The sequence below is a fragment of the Podarcis cretensis genome, assembly GCF_951804945.1.
Source record: "Podarcis cretensis genome assembly, chromosome: 1".
Taxonomy (NCBI): Eukaryota; Metazoa; Chordata; class Lepidosauria; order Squamata; family Lacertidae; genus Podarcis; species Podarcis cretensis.
Genome location: NC_137170.1, coordinates 134,372,997 through 134,390,450, shown reverse-complemented (window position 1 = coordinate 134,390,450; position 17,454 = coordinate 134,372,997).

Here is a 17,454-nt window from a genome sequence, read left to right as displayed (position 1 = left end):
AAGCATCAAAGGTGCTTTTAAAAAGAGCATTTCTCCTCCCAATTAGAAGATGCCAAACTTTCCACTAGTCAACTACGGTACAGTATATACATTTACAAAGTGAAAGCATTTGGCAGGTTGAGGCTGTGCCAGTATCAGTGTAACACCAGAGCGCCCTCTGCTGAGCCTCCGGTGTAAGCAGCAGGAGTTCCCATTTTTCCAAAGGACATGTCTTAATTCCCTCCCCATTATGTAAAATGTCAAATAGGAAGCACAAAGGGAAGGGTGATAGAATCCCCCCCCCCCCCATCATCATCATGTTGCTGAAGAGCAAACATTGCCCTACAATCAAATTAGAATGGATTAGCATTTTTATAGTGTTGAAACACCTGCTGCTAGATAATTGAGGAGCCCACAGGGTGTTAAGAAACATTGTGTATATATCCTTTCCCCCAGTTTCAGGAACTCTTGTTTCAGAAACTATTCAGATTAGTAAAACAATTCCTGGAATCACCCCAAATAGCTGTGCAATCTGCAATGGATAAATGGTTAAAATGCTGCACCTTTTAAAATGGTGGAAATATTGCATCTTTTCCACCAGTGAAACTGCAATGGAGAACAAAACAAAGAATAACAATAAAATCATAAAGCTGGGAGAAAACTTTGAATTCACAAGGCCTGAAAGCGAGATGAATGTCGCACCCCATAGTCGCATTTGACTGGACTTAATCGTCCACAGTCCTTTACCTTTTTACCTTTATTATGGCAGAAATACACCCAGTAAATGATATAGGAATTAAAATCAGATGTGTGGATTTTCACAAATAAGTAAAATGTATTAAAAATTCAGGAATTTATTCAGAAATATCTCTAGTTCAGTCAGGCAGCACCCAAAGCATATTTTTCATTTATGCATTGCTGTAGGCGATGCTAGATATCATATCAACTATTTGTAATGTTTTTTTCTATAAAATATGCTTGCTTGTGGGGTGACCTAGTAAAAGATTGGAAGCCAAAGGAGGCAAATAAAGACATGGTAAAAACAACTCAGGAAATGTCACTCATCTGTAAGTGATTAATACTTTACTGGATAATATACACAGAAATAACCTTCCGGCTTAGCTGCAGCATGAAAGTCGGGGATAACACTTTGAGCTACAGATTTATGGGGACACATAATTCTTTTCTGAAGTTGGATATTTCTGCTGCTTTACGGCTATGCAGAGAAGGTTGAATTGCACATTAGCATTTAAATGTGTGTGTACAAGCACACACACACATGTTTGCCCACATAGATCCAGCAGACATTGCTTCCGCATTCCATAGAGAATGCTGCCATAGTAACAGCATGTTGACATCTCCCTCTATCCCCCCAAATCAGTCTGGTACTCTCAAGTATGTTATTTTCCTAGTGAAATGCAAAATTACAGCAAATGTGCATGCAACAGATGCAGATGAGATTGCCTGTGGCTGGAATAGCTTTATAGTCTCTGCTCTTTGTGATTGCAAATTACATTTAATAGTGATGCTTAATCTGCATTCAATTAACACTGTTCCTTATAGGAAATAAGCATTTGGAAAGTGCGGTTTTCTAACACAGGCAATATTTTGAGTGGCATTTACTTTAGGATGCAAAATTGCTTTGTTGAGGCCCCTTTGCCTGCTCCCATTGTTGTTGTTTAGTCATGTCCGACTCTTCGTGACCCCATGGACCAGAGAACGCCAGGCACTCCTGTCTTCCACTGCCTCCCGCAGTTTGATCAAACTCATGCTGGTAGCTTCGAGAACACCGTCCAACCATCTTTTTTTTTTTTTTTAAATATATTTTATTAAGGGTTTTCTTGTTTTACAGTGTAAGTGTAATGCCTCGTATTTTTTTTTTCCCCCGTGTAACATTTTTACAAATCCATTTCATTTGTTGAGGCATTAGGGGGAGAAGAAAAAAGAAAAGAAAAAAAAAAGAAGAAAGGAGGGTGGAAGGAGGGGAGGTGGATGGGGGTGGGGTGGGGTAGCGGTGTTTCTATTATGCTTAATGTATGTAGTTTGGTGTCAGCGTGCTTGTGTTGTTCACTTGTGTTCCTTTGGTGGTGAGAGAGGTTGGGGTTGGCCTAGGATGTGATTGTTTGTTTGTGATTGGCTGTGGTGATCTTTGTTTTCGTGTGTGAGTGAGGTGGGTGGGTGTTTTGGATCAAGTTAGCCATATTGATTTGTATGCTGTTGGTGGATTATTGTCATTGTCCTGTTGGGCTGTGTATGTGATAAAGGGGAGCCATACCGGGGTGAAGGTGTCTTCTTCTGTTTGTCCCCGTGTCAGTTTCAGTTTGTTAGTTAATTTTTCTAGTAGGGCTGTTTCCCATACTATTTGGTACCATTGGTCCATGCTTACTCCTGACAGGTCTCTCCAGTGTCTGGTTATGGTGTTTCTGGCTGCTGAAAGTAGGTGGGTTATGAGTTCTTTGTGGAGTAAATGGGCATTGTTGTCTTGGAAGATGTTTAGTAGGGCCAATTCTGGGGTGAAGTCTAATACTTGCTTTGTTATTTTACATATTTCTTGCATGGCTGTTGTCCAGAATAGTTGGATTTTGGGACACTCCCACCACATGTGGAGGTATGTGCCTGTGGAGGTGCACCCTCTCCAGCATTTTGGTGAGGTTCCTGGGTGTATTAGCACTAGTTTCCTTGGTGTTAGGTACCACCTGTAGGTGAGTTTCAGTGTGAGTTCTTTTCTTTTCGTTGATATGGATTTAAAGGGGGGTTTAGACCACATTCTGGTCCATTGAGTGGGGTTAATCTCATAGCCTATGTCATTCTCCCATTGTTTTTTGATTGCGTCTAGGGGATTTGCGGGATTTTGGAGTAGTATTTTGTATATTGCGGATACCGTCTGTCAGGGACTCAGCGGGAGCGCAGGGAGGAGAGGAGATGGAAAGCGAGGGGGAGCAATCCGAGGGCAGCGTAGGAGAATATGACAGCAGCCCGATAGATTCCATGAGCCTCTCCAGCGAATCGGAAGATTCACAGAAGGGGGCGCCGATGGGCAGGGCAAGGGGCGACCCAAGGGGGACACCCCAGAAGCAAGGGGCCAGCGGGGACTCCCAGAGCACCAGTTGCAAATCAGGACCAGCTTCCCCACCAGAGCGTAGTGGGGGGGAGGAGTCCCAGGTGTCAGAGGCCACATATGCACCACCAGCGAGAGAAGATGAGTCAGGGTGGACCACGCCTCCATCGGAGAGCGAGTTAACGGTTAAGAGGAAAGTTGCAGGCTGGGCGCGCGCGCCAAGTTCAAAGGTACAGGCGAGCGGCACAGAAGGTAGCCCGGATAGGGAACCAGGTCCTAAAGCCCGCCGGAAGGAGGGGCAAGAATCGTCAGGGTCAGCGTCAGAGGAGTCGAGGAAGGATGAGACCCTAGCGGGCAGGAGGGCCCAGAGGAGAAAGGAATTTAGGAAGAGGTGGAGCAAAGCGAGAGTCTTAAACTGGTGTGGAGGGGGAGGAGACTCAGACAGGACTTCGCCGGTCTAAGCTCGGGACGTAGAGCTGCACGCTGCGGCTTTGAAATGGAGACTGAATCTCAATAAAGACTTTTGTACATAACTACAGCCTAGCGTTGGTCCTCTGTGAGCTGGGACCTGGAGGCAGCTCTGACAGTAAGTCCTGTCTCAGATTTCAAAGAACCTCGCAACGTGAGAGGACGCAGCGAGGGGCGAAGATTGGTGCTTCGCGAGCTCACAAAAGCAGCACAAGATGACTACAGAAGAACGACTGGCAGCTTTGCAAGAAGCCGTGGTACAACTTAACGCAGAAATACGAGCGGCAAGGAGGAGAGAAGAGGAATCAGATGCTGTCTGCAAGGATCTGCAAAACAGGTTGGAAATGTTGACTAAACAGGGGCCACCGGCAGCCAAATCAGAAGGGATCGGGCTCGGGAAGAGAGGGGGGAGCCTGGTGTCGCATTTCGATGGGAGTCTGCAGCAATATCCTAACTTCAGAGCAGACGTAGTTTTTGCGCTAAAGTTGCTGGAGAAGGACTTTAGAGATGAGCAGGAGAAAGTAGGCTTCATACTAACGCATCTCCATGGAGAAGCTAAAGCGTGGTTGCGCAATCTGTGGAGAGATAATGATCCAGCCCTCCAAAACGCAAAAGCCTTCATTAAGGCGATGGACGATTGTTTTTTATCGGAGATAGATGTCGATGTCGCTAGAAAAGAGATTCACGGTCTGAAACAAGGCAGAGCCACTGTAAGGCAATATCATTCCCGCTTTTTTGCATTGGTCAACGCGCTGGGATGGGAAAAAGACTCAGCGTCCGTCAGGGACCTGTTCTGGGAGGGGCTGAACGGGGCTGTGAAAGACGAAATCGCAAGGGGGGAGAGGCCACGGAGCACTCAAGAAGTGGTCCAGAAGGCGTTGACGATTGGTGTGCGGCTGGAAGAACGTCCCTGGAGCAAAGATGAAGGGCGTTGGGGACGCACGCCAGCAAGGGCACCTCCTTTCTTCCCCAGAGACTCAGCGCGCGCTCAATCCACGCCTCCACTGGGAGGGGGAGAGGAGCCGATGGAGATAGGTGGTGCCAAGGCTCAGTCAGCGACCAGAGCCCTCACACCAGGAGCAGCCAAGGTGAAGCCTCCTAGAGGGAACAGGAAGTGTTACATCTGCGAAAGTGCTCAGCATATGGCAAAAGAGTGCCCCCAGAGGCTCCACAAGCACAATGCAGCCTCAGCAAAAGTAACAGAAGCAGCTCAGCAGAGGGAACCGCAGCAGGGAAACGACGAAGTCTGGCTGGAAGCAGAGCCGCTGGGGCCCAGCCAGACGAATCAGTGAAGCAGTCCCCAGGAATCTTACAGCCCACAGACCCCCTCCCGCCCAAACCAGTGGTGCAGCTCACCGCAACACTCCAGCTTCCCAATGGGCTCACCATGGAAGTGCCTATTACCATTGACTCTGGTAGCAATGCAGACTTTATGGGGGTGGATTTCATCAAGCAACATAGCATAGCGCTCCTGCCTGCCACGATGCCCCTGAAAGTAGTGACAGTCGATGGAAGAGAATTGCTGGGGGGACAGGTGGTACAGCAAACGCCGCCAATGGTGATGCGCATTGGAAATCACCGCGAAGTCATCAGCTTCAACGTCACCCAACTGTCAGACACGCCCATAGTGTTGGGCATGAGCTGGTTGGACAGGCACAGCCCGGCATTGGCATGGTACCAGCGTAAATTGACCTTCTGCTCCTCCTACTGCGCAGAACATTGCATCATGACTAACCAGGAGGACGAGGGGCAAGAGGATGACCCACAGCTACAACTGGGCATGCTGCAAGCTGTACCCGACAAGTACAAGGCGTTTTTGGAGGTCTTCTGCGAGAAGGAAGCGTACAAGCTGCCTCCCCACAGACCCTACGACTGCAAGATTGACCTCCTGCCGGGGGCAACGCTGCCGACCGGAAAACTGTACTTCATGTCTGAAGACGAACTGCAAGAGCTCAGGGAGTTCATAGATCACAATTTGAAGCGGGGATTCATCCGAGAATCCAAAGCAGTGGGGGGCAGTCCTGTTTTCTTTGTGAAGAAAAAAGACACGCCCCAGAAGAGGCTTGTAGTTGATTTCAGAATTTTAAATTCGAAAACCAAGCCCACGGTTTTCCCGATGCCCAAGATCGACGACTTGCTCGCGACAGTGAGAAAGGGACGCATCTTCACCAAGCTGGATCTACGAGGGGCGTACAATCTTATACGCATGCGGGAGGGCGACGAGTGGAAGACGGCCATGTTCACGCCCTTGGGCACCTATGAGTATAGGGTTATGCCTTTCGGTTTACAAAATGGCTCCCACTGCTTCCAAGCCTTCATGCATCACGTGTTAGCGGGGCTCCTATACAAGAAGTGCGTCTGCTTCCTGGACGACATTCTGATCTTCTCGGAATCGCAGGAGGCTCACGAGAGAGATGTCAAGGAAGTCCTGCAAAGACTACGGGAGCACAGGCTTTACGCCAAGCTGGAGAAATGCCAGTTCGACATGACGGAGGTGGATTTCCTGGGCTACAAGCTGTCCGACAAGGGAATCGCCATGGACAGCGCCAAGGTACGATCAGTACTGGACTGGAAGAGCCCGCGCAATCGGAAGGAGGTCCAGAGGTTTGTCGGCTTTGCTAACTTTTATCGCAAGTTCATCAAGGGTTTCGCTATGCAGACGGCGGCCATCACGGACACCCTCAGCTCCAAGAAGAAGAAGTTCATCTGGACGGACCAGGCGGAGCAGTCCTTTCAGAAACTCAAGCGTCTTTTCGCTTCCGAGGAACAACTGCTGCATGTGAACCCCAGCAAGCCCATGAGGGTGGAGACGGATGCCTCCGACAGAGCCGTGGGGGCAGTCCTGTTGCAGAGAGACCCGCAAGGGGATTGGAGGCCGTGTGCTTTCTACTCCAGGAAGCTCAGCAAGTCGGAGCAGAACTACACCATCTGGGACAGAGAGTTGCTGGCCATTCATGCAGCATTCAAGGCGTGGCGGCACTTCCTCATCGGAGCCAAACACACGGTGCAAGTTCGCACGGACCATAAGAACCTGGAGTACTGGCGCACGGCGCGGTTCCTGAACCAGAGACACATCCGCTGGGCGGAGTTCTTTGCGGATTTCGACTTCAGGATAGAATATATCCCCGGAGACAACAACGTCATGGCTGATGCGCTATCCAGGAAGCCGCAGTATCTGGAGGAAGCAGCACCGGTAGCGGCCAAACACATTTTCGCTCCCAAGGCGTGGGCATGCGCTTCTGCCACAATAGACCTGGAAGCGATACGGCGCGAGCTGCGAACAGATTCCTTCGCGCGCTCCAAGATGGAGGAGGTGCGCAGCGGCACGGCAAAGGACGACGAGTTCCAGATACGCGACGGACTGCTCCTCCGCAAGGGGGCCATCTACGTACCGGGAGATGAACTCCGCGCGACAGTACTGCAACAGCTACACGACGCACCCAGCGCCGGACATTTCGGCAGGGAAAAGACGGTGGAATTAGTAGCCAGAGACTTTTGGTGGCCCAAGATGCGGGGAGAAGTCGCGGAATACGTCACGAGGTGCGACACCTGCCAAAGGGCCAAGCCAGTACACAGACCGCCGGCGGGACTGTTAGAACCGCTACAGACCCCGTCCGAACCGTGGGAGAGGGTAGCCTTGGACTTTGTCACTGACCTGCCCAGCTCGAGGGGCAAAACAGTAGTACTTGTGGTAGTCGACATGTTCACCAAGATGGTGCACTTCATTCCTTGCGCGAAGGTGGCCACAGCGGAACAGACAGCCAAGCTGTTCATAGACCACGTGTTCAAGGTACACGGCCTGCCACGGTCTATCCTGTCTAACAGGGGGCGCCAGTTCATCTCGAGTTTCTGGCGGAAGCTGATGGGGATCCTGAACGTCAAGGTCAACCTAGCGTCGGCAAGACACCCGCAGACCAACGGACAAGCGGAGAGGGTCAACGCCGTCATGCAGCAGTACCTGAGATGTTACGCCAACCAGCAGCCCTCGACCTGGGTGGACTATCTGCCCCTGGCCGAGTTTGCCTACAACAACACACAACACGTGTCCACGGGGGTGACACCGTTTTTTGCCAACCACGGGCGACATCCCAGGACCTTCCCGGGCTTAGAGAAAGAGGGGGAGGGGGAGCCACAGGGAGCAGAGGCATTGGCAGAGGAGTTACAGGAGGTCCATGAACAGCTCCGTAGACAGTTAGACCTAGCAAAACACGTATACAAGATGCAAGCAGACAAACACAGAAGAGTGGGGGAGGACATACGGGTAGGGGACTGGGTCTGGTTAGCGGCCCAGGCAGTGCCGGCCAGGTCCTTAGCTAAGAAGAAGCTAGGACACAAGCAGTTGGGCCCTTACCTAGTCGAGGCACAGATCAACCCAGTGGCTTTCCGTTTGACACTACCGGAGGGTTCCAGAATGCACCCGGTCTTTCATAGATCGGTGCTAACGCCCTACAAGGCACCTCACAGGTTTCAGGAGCCAGGAACAGCTCCCAGTCCGCTTAGAGATGCACCCATGACAGGGGGGTCGCCGAGGGCGGGGCCACTCAACGAGGTGACGGAGATTTTGGACTCGAGATGGGGGGAAGAGGGAGTCGAATATCTCATCGCAAGGGAAGGTGCCCCGGCCAGCGCCAACAGCTGGGTGCCGTACTATGCGGTGGAGGAGCACTACCTCAAAGACGAGTTCCACGCACTCTTCCCACACAGGCCCATGCCGGAGGATTATTTTGACGAATATCTTTTCACCCCCACACTCTCAGCCAGTACGTTTCAGGGGTTCTCCTCGGTTGAGGAGACGGTTCCAGAGACTACCTCGCCGGAGGGGTCGGTCTCAGACTTGGGTGCGGAGCGCTCTTATTGGTGGGACACTCAACCCGAGGAGGAGTGGCGCAGGAGACTGCTCAGAGGGCCCTGGCACGCAGACTACCCAGAGGAAATGGGGGAACAAGGGGGCATGGACGGGTTGGGGGAGGATCCTGGTTTCGAGCACGCCGGCAACGAGATGGAAGCGGAGGAGAGCGACGTCGATGTACCCGTCACGGACTGGCAGCATGCCAGGGGGGAAGACCGGTATCCGGCATGCACCCCCACAGCATTGGAGCACCCGGAACCCACGCCAGAGGAGGGGGAGGGGGGAAGGGGGGGCTTCGAGGGGGGGATGGATGTCAGGGACTCAGCGGGAGCGCAGGGAGGAGAGGAGATGGAAAGCGAGGGGGAGCAATCCGAGGGCAGCGTAGGAGAATATGACAGCAGCCCGATAGATTCCATGAGCCTCTCCAGCGAATCGGAAGATTCACAGAAGGGGGCGCCGATGGGCAGGGCAAGGGGCGACCCAAGGGGGACACCCCAGAAGCAAGGGGCCAGCGGGGACTCCCAGAGCACCAGTTGCAAATCAGGACCAGCTTCCCCACCAGAGCGTAGTGGGGGGGAGGAGTCCCAGGTGTCAGAGGCCACATATGCACCACCAGCGAGAGAAGATGAGTCAGGGTGGACCACGCCTCCATCGGAGAGCGAGTTAACGGTTAAGAGGAAAGTTGCAGGCTGGGCGCGCGCGCCAAGTTCAAAGGTACAGGCGAGCGGCACAGAAGGTAGCCCGGATAGGGAACCAGGTCCTAAAGCCCGCCGGAAGGAGGGGCAAGAATCGTCAGGGTCAGCGTCAGAGGAGTCGAGGAAGGATGAGACCCTAGCGGGCAGGAGGGCCCAGAGGAGAAAGGAATTTAGGAAGAGGTGGAGCAAAGCGAGAGTCTTAAACTGGTGTGGAGGGGGAGGAGACTCAGACAGGACTTCGCCGGTCTAAGCTCGGGACGTAGAGCTGCACGCTGCGGCTTTGAAATGGAGACTGAATCTCAATAAAGACTTTTGTACATAACTACAGCCTAGCGTTGGTCCTCTGTGAGCTGGGACCTGGAGGCAGCTCTGACACCGTCCCTTTACCATTTCCCTTTGTTGTTAGGAGGAGGTTTTCAAAGGTTGTCAGGGGCCTAGTTGCTGCTGATTTTACTGTTGGGTTGTTTAAGAGGGCATGTAGTTGGTGTACCGTCCAACCATCTTGTCCTCTGTCGTCCCCTTCTCCTTGTGCCCTCCATCTTTCCCAACATCAGGGTCTTTTCCAGGGAGTCTTCTCTTCTCATGAGGTGGTCAAAGTATTGGAGCCTCATCTTCAGGATCTGCCATTCCAGTGAGCACTCAGAGATGAATTCCTTATGAATGGATTGGTTTGATCTTCTTGCAGTCCATGGGACTCTCAAGAGTCTCCTCCAGCACTATAATTCAAAAGCATCAATTCTTCGGCGATCAGCCTTCTTTATGGTCCAGCTCTCACTTCCATTCATCACTACTGGGAAAACCATAGCTTTAACTATACGGACCTTTGTTGGCAAGGTGATGTCTCTGCTCTTTAAGATGCTGTCTAGGTTTGTCATTGCTTTTCTCCCAAGAAGCAGGCGTCTTTTAATTTCGTGGCTGCTGTCGCCACCTAAAGTGATCATGGAGCCCAAGGAAGTAAAATCTCTCACTGCCTCCATTTCTTCCCCTTCTATTTGCCAGGAGGTGATGGGACCAGTGGCCATGATCTTCATTTTGTTGATGTTGAGCTTCAGACCATATTTTGCGCTCTCCTCTTTCACCCTCATTAAGAGGTTCTTTAATTCCTCCTCACTTTCTGCCATCAAGGTTGTGTCATCTGCATATCTGAGGTTGTTGATATTTCTTCCAGCGATCTTAATTCCGGCTTGGGATTCATCCAGCCCAGCCATTCGCATGATGAATTCTGCATATAAGTTAAATAAGCAGGGAGACAATATACAGCTTTGCCGTACTTCTTTCCCATTTTTTTTTTTTTTAATAATAATATAAATATTTATTGAGATTTTTTAGATACAAAATGCAAAAATAGTAAACAATATAGCATGGATCATAACACATTTTTCAGAACTTCTTTGGACTCCCTCACGTCTCCCACTCCCACTTACATCATTATAAATTTTTTTCCAGCAATTTATCATCTTATTTATATTCTTGAATCTTGTTCCGTTAATTTAATCTAATCTCCAAAAATTTTATGTTTCCCTCAATCTCACTTATCATCAAGTTCAAATCTAATTCAATGGTAGGCAATTATTTATGATCTAGCATCCTTCTTAGCATTCAACCAAATTACAATACTTTTGTAAATAAATCTTGAATTTCTTCCAGTCTTCTTCAACCCTCTCTTCTCCCAGGTCTCGAATTCTGCCAGTCATCTCGGCCAGTTGCATATAGTCCATCAGCTGCATCTGCCACTCTTCCAGTGTGGGTAGATCTTGAATTTTCCAGCTCTTAGCGATGAGTATCCTTGCTGCCGTTGTTGCATACATAAAAAATGTTCGGTCCTTCTTTAACACCTTCTGGCCGACAATGCCCAGAAGGAAGGCCTCTGGTTTCTTAGTGAAGGTATACTTAAATACCTTTTTCAACTCATTATATATCATTTCCCAGAAGGCCTTCACTCTAGGACAGGTCCACCAGAGGTGAAAGAATGTTCCTTCGTGTTCTTTACATTTCCAACATTTATTATCAGACAAATGGTATATTTTGGCAAGTTTAACTGGGGTCATGTACCATCTATATATCATTTTCATTACATTTTCCTTCAAAGCATTACATGCAGTGAAGTTCAGCCCAGTGGTCCACAACCTTTCCCAGTCCTCAAACATAATATTATGCCCAATATCCTGAGCCCACTTTATCATAACCGATTTAACCATTTCGTCTTGTGTATTCCATTTCAGCAGCAAGTTATACATTCTTGATAATACCTTAGTTTTTGGTTCTAACAATTCTGTTTCCAACTTCGATTTCTCCACCTGGAACCCTACCTTTTTGTCATTTTTAAAAACTTCTTTAATCTGAGCGTAATGTAACCAGTCTCGCACTTTATCTTTCATTTTCTCCAAACTCTGCAATTTCCAATTGTCTCCGTCTTTTTCTAATATTTCCCAATATTTTGGCCATTTGGCCTCCATATTGAGTCTCTTTCGGGCCTTAGCTTCCAGAGGTGAAAGCCACCTCGGAGTTTTGTTTTCCAGTAAGTCTTTGTATTTTGTCCAGACATTAAAAACTGCTTTCCTGACAATATGGTTCTTAAAGACCTTATTGATCTTAACCTTATTGTACCATAGATATGCATGCCAACCAAAAGCATTGTTAAACCCTTCCAAATCCAATACGTCAGTGTCTTCGAGAAGTAGCCAGTCTTTTAGCCAGCAGAAGGCTGCGGCTTCATAGTACAACTTTAGGTCCGGCAGGGCAAAGCCCCCTCTTTCTTTCGCATCAGTTAGTATCTTAAACTTAATTCTGGGCTTTTTGCCCTGCCAGACAAATTTAGATATATCTCTCTGCCACTTCCGGAAGCACTCTGTTTTGTCCACAATCTGCAATGTTTGAAACAAAAACAACATTCTTGGCAATACATTCATCTTAACAGCAGCAATTCGGCCTAACAAAGAAAGCTTCAATTTTGTCCAACTATCCAAGTCTCTCTTAATTTCAAACCAACATTTTTCATAGTTATCCTTAAATAGACTCAGATTTTTTGCTGTTATGTTTACCCCTAGGTACTTTACTTTTTTAACCACAGTTAGTTCTGTTTCTCTCTGAAACTGTTCCGACTCTACATCTGTCAGATTTTTCCCCAACACCTTAGTTTTCTGTTTATTTAGTTTAAATCCCGCCACCCGACCAAAATCTTGGATCAGTTGTAATACTCTTTTTGTACTAGATTCTGGCTCCTGCAGGGTCAGAACTAGGTCATCTGCAAAAGCTTTAAGTTTATATTGCTTCACTCCGACCTGAATCCCTTCCACCAACCGGTCCCCTCTAATCATATTCAAGAGCACCTCCAGAACTGATATAAATAACAAAGGGGAAATCGGGCAGCCTTGTCGTGTTCCTTTTTCAATTTTAAACTCTTCCGTGACCACATTGTTTACTATCAATTTAGCCTTTTGTTCTGAATATATTGCATCAATCCCATTCTCAAAACCCCGACCCACTCCCATTTCTTTTAGATTTCCCTTCATAAATTTCCAAGAGATATTATCAAAGGCCTTCTCTGCATCTATAAAGATTAGCACTGCTTTTGTATTTATATCAGTTTGCAAAAGTTCCAAAATGTCAATAATGTTCCTTGTATTAGCAAACATGTGTCTACCTGGGAGAAAGCCTGCCTGGTCTTTATGAATTACTTCGTTTAAAACTTTTTTAAGTCTACTTGCCAAAACGTCTGCAAATATTTTGTAATCCACATTTAAAAGGGAGATGGGACGGTAGTTCTTAAGTTGTGTCTTTTCAGCTTCCGATTTTGGTATCAATGTGATGAAAGCTTCCTTCCACGACTCCGGCGCCCTCCTCCCCTCCATAATTTCATTGCTAACCTCCATCAATGGTTGTATCAAATGGTCTTTTAATATCTTATAGTACTTGGAGGTTAGCCCATCTGGTCCTGGAGATTTGCCCAGTTTCATGTTTTGAATGGCTTGTTCAATTTCTTGGCATGTTATTTTACTATTCAGGAGAGATCTATTTTCTTGTGACAACTTTTTAAGTCCATTTTTCTCTAAAAATTGTTTGATCTTGACCTCATTCTGCGGCCCTTGAGTGTATAGTTTTTTGAAGTATTTCCAAAAACACTTTCTAATCTCCATGGGGTTCTGAATATTTCTTCCTTCAATTTCCAAATTTGTAACTGTATTCAATTTTTGTCTCTTCTTCAACTGCCAAGCTAGCAGTTTTCCACATTTGTTTGCCGATTCAAAGGTTTTTTGTTTCATTAATTTAATCTTCCACTCTATTTCCTGATTTATCAGTTTAGAATACTGTGCTTGATAGAGTTTGATTTCTCTCAAGGTCGGCAGGGACTTCGGGTTTGATCTTAGCTTCTTCTCTAGTTCTTTTATTTTCTCCAAAATCTTATCTTTTCTGTCATTTTGTGTCCTCTTCCTTGCAGCATTCTGTTGTATCAAGAACCCCCTCATCACAGCTTTACTTGCATCCCAAATAATTCTTTTTTCCACCGTAGTGTTCATATTTATCTCAAAATAGTCCTTCAATGCTTTCTGGGCCTTCTTTCCCAATTTTGAACCAATCAGTTGTTCCATATCCTGTTCTAACTGTAGCTTCTTGTCCCACATAGAGATTTCTTAGGAGACAGATGAGGTGATCAGGCACTCCCATTTCTTTAAGAACTTGCCATAGTTTGCTGTGGTCGACACAGTCAAAGGCCTTTGCATAGTCAATGAAGCAGAAGTAGATGTTTTTCTGGAACTCTCTAGCTTTCTCCATAATCCAGCGCATGCTTGCAATTTGGTCTCTGGTTCCTCTGCCCCTTCGAAATCCAGCTTGCACTTCTGGGAGTTCTTAGTCCACATACTGCTTAAACCTGCCATCTAGAATTTTAAGCATAACCTTGCTAGCGTGTGAAATGAGTGCAATTGTGCAGTAGTTGGAGCATTCTTTGGCACTGCTCTTCTTTGGGATTGGGATGTAGACTGATCTTGTCTCTTGACAGAATTCTATTAGCCTTTGCCCTACTTCGTTTTGAACTCAGGCCAAACTTGCCAGTTGTTCCTTTTGTCTCTTGACTTCCTACTTTAGCATTCCAATCCCCTATAATGAGAGGAACAGTCTTCTTTGGTGTTCTAGAAGGTGTTGTAAGTCTTCATAGAATTGGTCAATTTCAGTTTCTTCAGCACCAGTAGTTGGTGCATAAACTTGGATTACTGTGATGTTAAAAGGTCTGCCTTGGATTCATATCAAGATCATTCTGTCATTTTTGAGATTGCTTCCCAGTACAGCTTTTGCCACTCTTTTGTTGACTATGAGGGCCACTCCATTTCTTTTATGGGATTCTTGCCCACAGTAATAGATATGATGATCATCTGAACTGAATTTGTCCGTTCCTGTCCATTTTAGTTCACTGATGCCCAGTATATCAATATCCCATACTATTTATTTATTTACCTATTTCCCAGAATAATTCTCATTTAAAAAAACATTAAAATCAGAGACCACCAGGGTTTAGTCAATGCTAATTCAGTTTCAATGCCAGAGTAGATATGAAGTACTACAAAGAAAAAGGAATCTCTGGGGACGTGCAAAGTATTTACCTTATACCATTGAAGGATCAAAATCAATTCCCTGCCCATCCCTACCTTGGGCATAAAGATGGTGATGGTGATGATGATGATTTTATATGCCACCCATCAGACTGGGTTGCCCCAACAGAATATTGAAACACAAACACTCTCAAATATTAGAAAATCTCCCTTTACAGGGCACATTAATGAAGCTCATCTTCGGATATCTCCTAAAAGTCAGATAGATGTTTATTTCCTTGACATCTGATTTGAGGGCACGACTACCCAGAAGGCTCCATGACTTTCAATGCAAGAACATCTGATTTTAGAGATGGTTTCGTCTGCCTTTAGGTCTTTTGTTTCCTACCTGATAAGGTTGAGTGTAGAGTTGCCTGTTGTTTTTCCTCAGTCAGACAATGTATCAATACATTGCCCAAGACTGGTTTGAGGGCCAGACCATGATAGCGGTTTCACCTGGCAGTATATAGGGAGTGAAACCGCTCCTGTGTTCCTCTGCCACCAGCACACAGTATGCCAAAGTGAAACTGCCGTCACACTCTGGCCATCATACAAAAGAGGGAGGAACAAGCTACATTGGCTGGGGCCGATGTAGCTTGTTCCTCCCTTGCTTGCCCATGTGGGTTAAACTTCTCAGTTGAGGAGCACGGGTCCTGGGCTACTTTAACCTTCTCCATTGGAGGTGTGACTGCCCACCCCTCAGTGCAGAAGTGATGGGAGGGAGGAGCAAGCTGCCTTGTCCCTGACACCACATGATGGCAGGGTGAAACTGCCTCAGCTCTAAGCCAAGGCTGTTTCACCTCTGTGCCTTGTGGGAATGAGGCAGTTCGTTCCTCCCTTTCAACATCCCAATGTATTTCCAGATCATGATGTTTGGCTGGTGATACATCGCAATATTGAAAACTTAACATTGCCCACCCCCCTAGTGTCTCCTCCGTTTCCTTGCTAACTTACAATGTCCTGTGAACCTTGAACCTGCTTCAAGCCATGAAGGCATTTGGGTGCTTTAATTTGAGATTTGTGGAACTAGGTTTTGTGTCCAGATGAGTAACTGAAGACCCAAGATTTTGGATTTGCCAAGAAGAAATTGTACCTGGTCTCCGCCCCAGATGGTGAACTTGATGGACCCTTGGCCTGATCCAGTAGGCCTCTTCTTAAGCTTTTCTTAGTTTCACTAAACATGAAGAGGAGGTATTGCAGGGCTTACCTCACACTTCTAAATAAATAACTCAACATGGATTCATTACATAACAGTAACCATGGCTATAGCAATAATTATTCTCAGTTCAGAGTATTCATAACTATGTACAGTGGTACCTCGGGCTACATACGCTTCAGGTTACATACGCTACAGGTTACAGACTCCGCTAACCCAGAAATAGTGCTTCAGGATAAGAACAGAAATAGTGCTCCAGTGGCGCAGCGGCAGCAGGAGGCCCCATTAGTTAAAGTGGTGCTTCAGGTTAAGAACAGTTTCAGGTTAAGAACGAACCTCTGGAACGAATTAAGTACTTAGCCCGAGGTACCACTGTATATATTTTGTGGTTTTGTGTAATAAGGTAGGCCATTATTCTTTTTCTACTCTTATTGTTTTAGATGGTGGATGGAGGACAAGAGAATAAGAGAACAAGGCTAGTGGCAGGATCTTAACCAGGACCATCTCCATCTACAGCTGAGCCTTTTGACATTCCTCTATGCTAGTTTAGCTCTTTTTATCTCTAATTGCCCTCCTCCCATTCCTGTGGGTGGTAGTTTCTAATCTAGGCAAATGATTGTGTTTAGGAACCACCAAGAAGGTGGTTAGTTGTGGATAAATTGATGTGTGTATACAATGCTTGAAACGAGCTCGATCATTGGATCTGCTTTCCCACAGGCTAAAAAGCATAAGGGCTTTTAATTATTTTCTTTGGAATCCATTTGCTGTGGGAATGAGTCTGCATGTACATTTATCCTTTACATTAATCAATTCATTCATACAGGTCATAAAACACTCTGTGGGTATTTCTCTAAGGCTGTTGACCTCTGCCTCCATTAATAGGAATATTGTTAAAGGCACTTTAGATATGCCAGATTGTTAGGCTTTTGAAATTCTCAGTACCATTGCTCCGTCTGACACTGACTCCAAATACCTTGCAATTGCTTGCAGCGATGTTTTTCCTCCATTGCTATGGCAACATCAAAGGCTTCAGAAGGGACAGGCAGATTTCATAGCACAAAGGGGATTTTGCACTTTGGAGAGTCATGTGGTGAAGTACTCTTTAACTGAAGAATGAGCAAAGCATGTTTCTAGACAGGGGTTTCCTGCCTTGGATATTCCGTAATTTATGACAATTGCCTTTGTCGTCTTAGACTGGCCTTATTGTGTACCTTTCTGAGTGGTGCTACTCTAGATGAAAACCAGGAGCCTTGGGCTAGTGGAGTATGCAACTGCCCTTTCCTTTCTGGTTTGCTGCCAGTGTCTTCCCTCTGTGCACTACAGCAGATTGGGTTTAATGCAGGAAGCTCTCTCCTTGTTCCTTTGGACATCTCATTTGATTATCTATGATCCAAAGCGGACCTCAGAGGGGCAGATGCATTTGCCCACGGGGGCTGGATTCAGAGATGCACTAGTGCAATAATAAAGTAATTTTAGCAGTGACACTGCTCTATGAACTGTTGTGAACTCAGAGCTAGCAGAGGATATTCTGTGATTGTGCTTTGCACAAACAGTAACAAAATTCTGGATTTCAGTTCTTGGTTTCCCCACTTCTCACATAAGAAGTTCTAACTGGAGAAAGTCTTTCTGAATGAGGAAGAAGCTTCCACTTACAGAAGGGCACC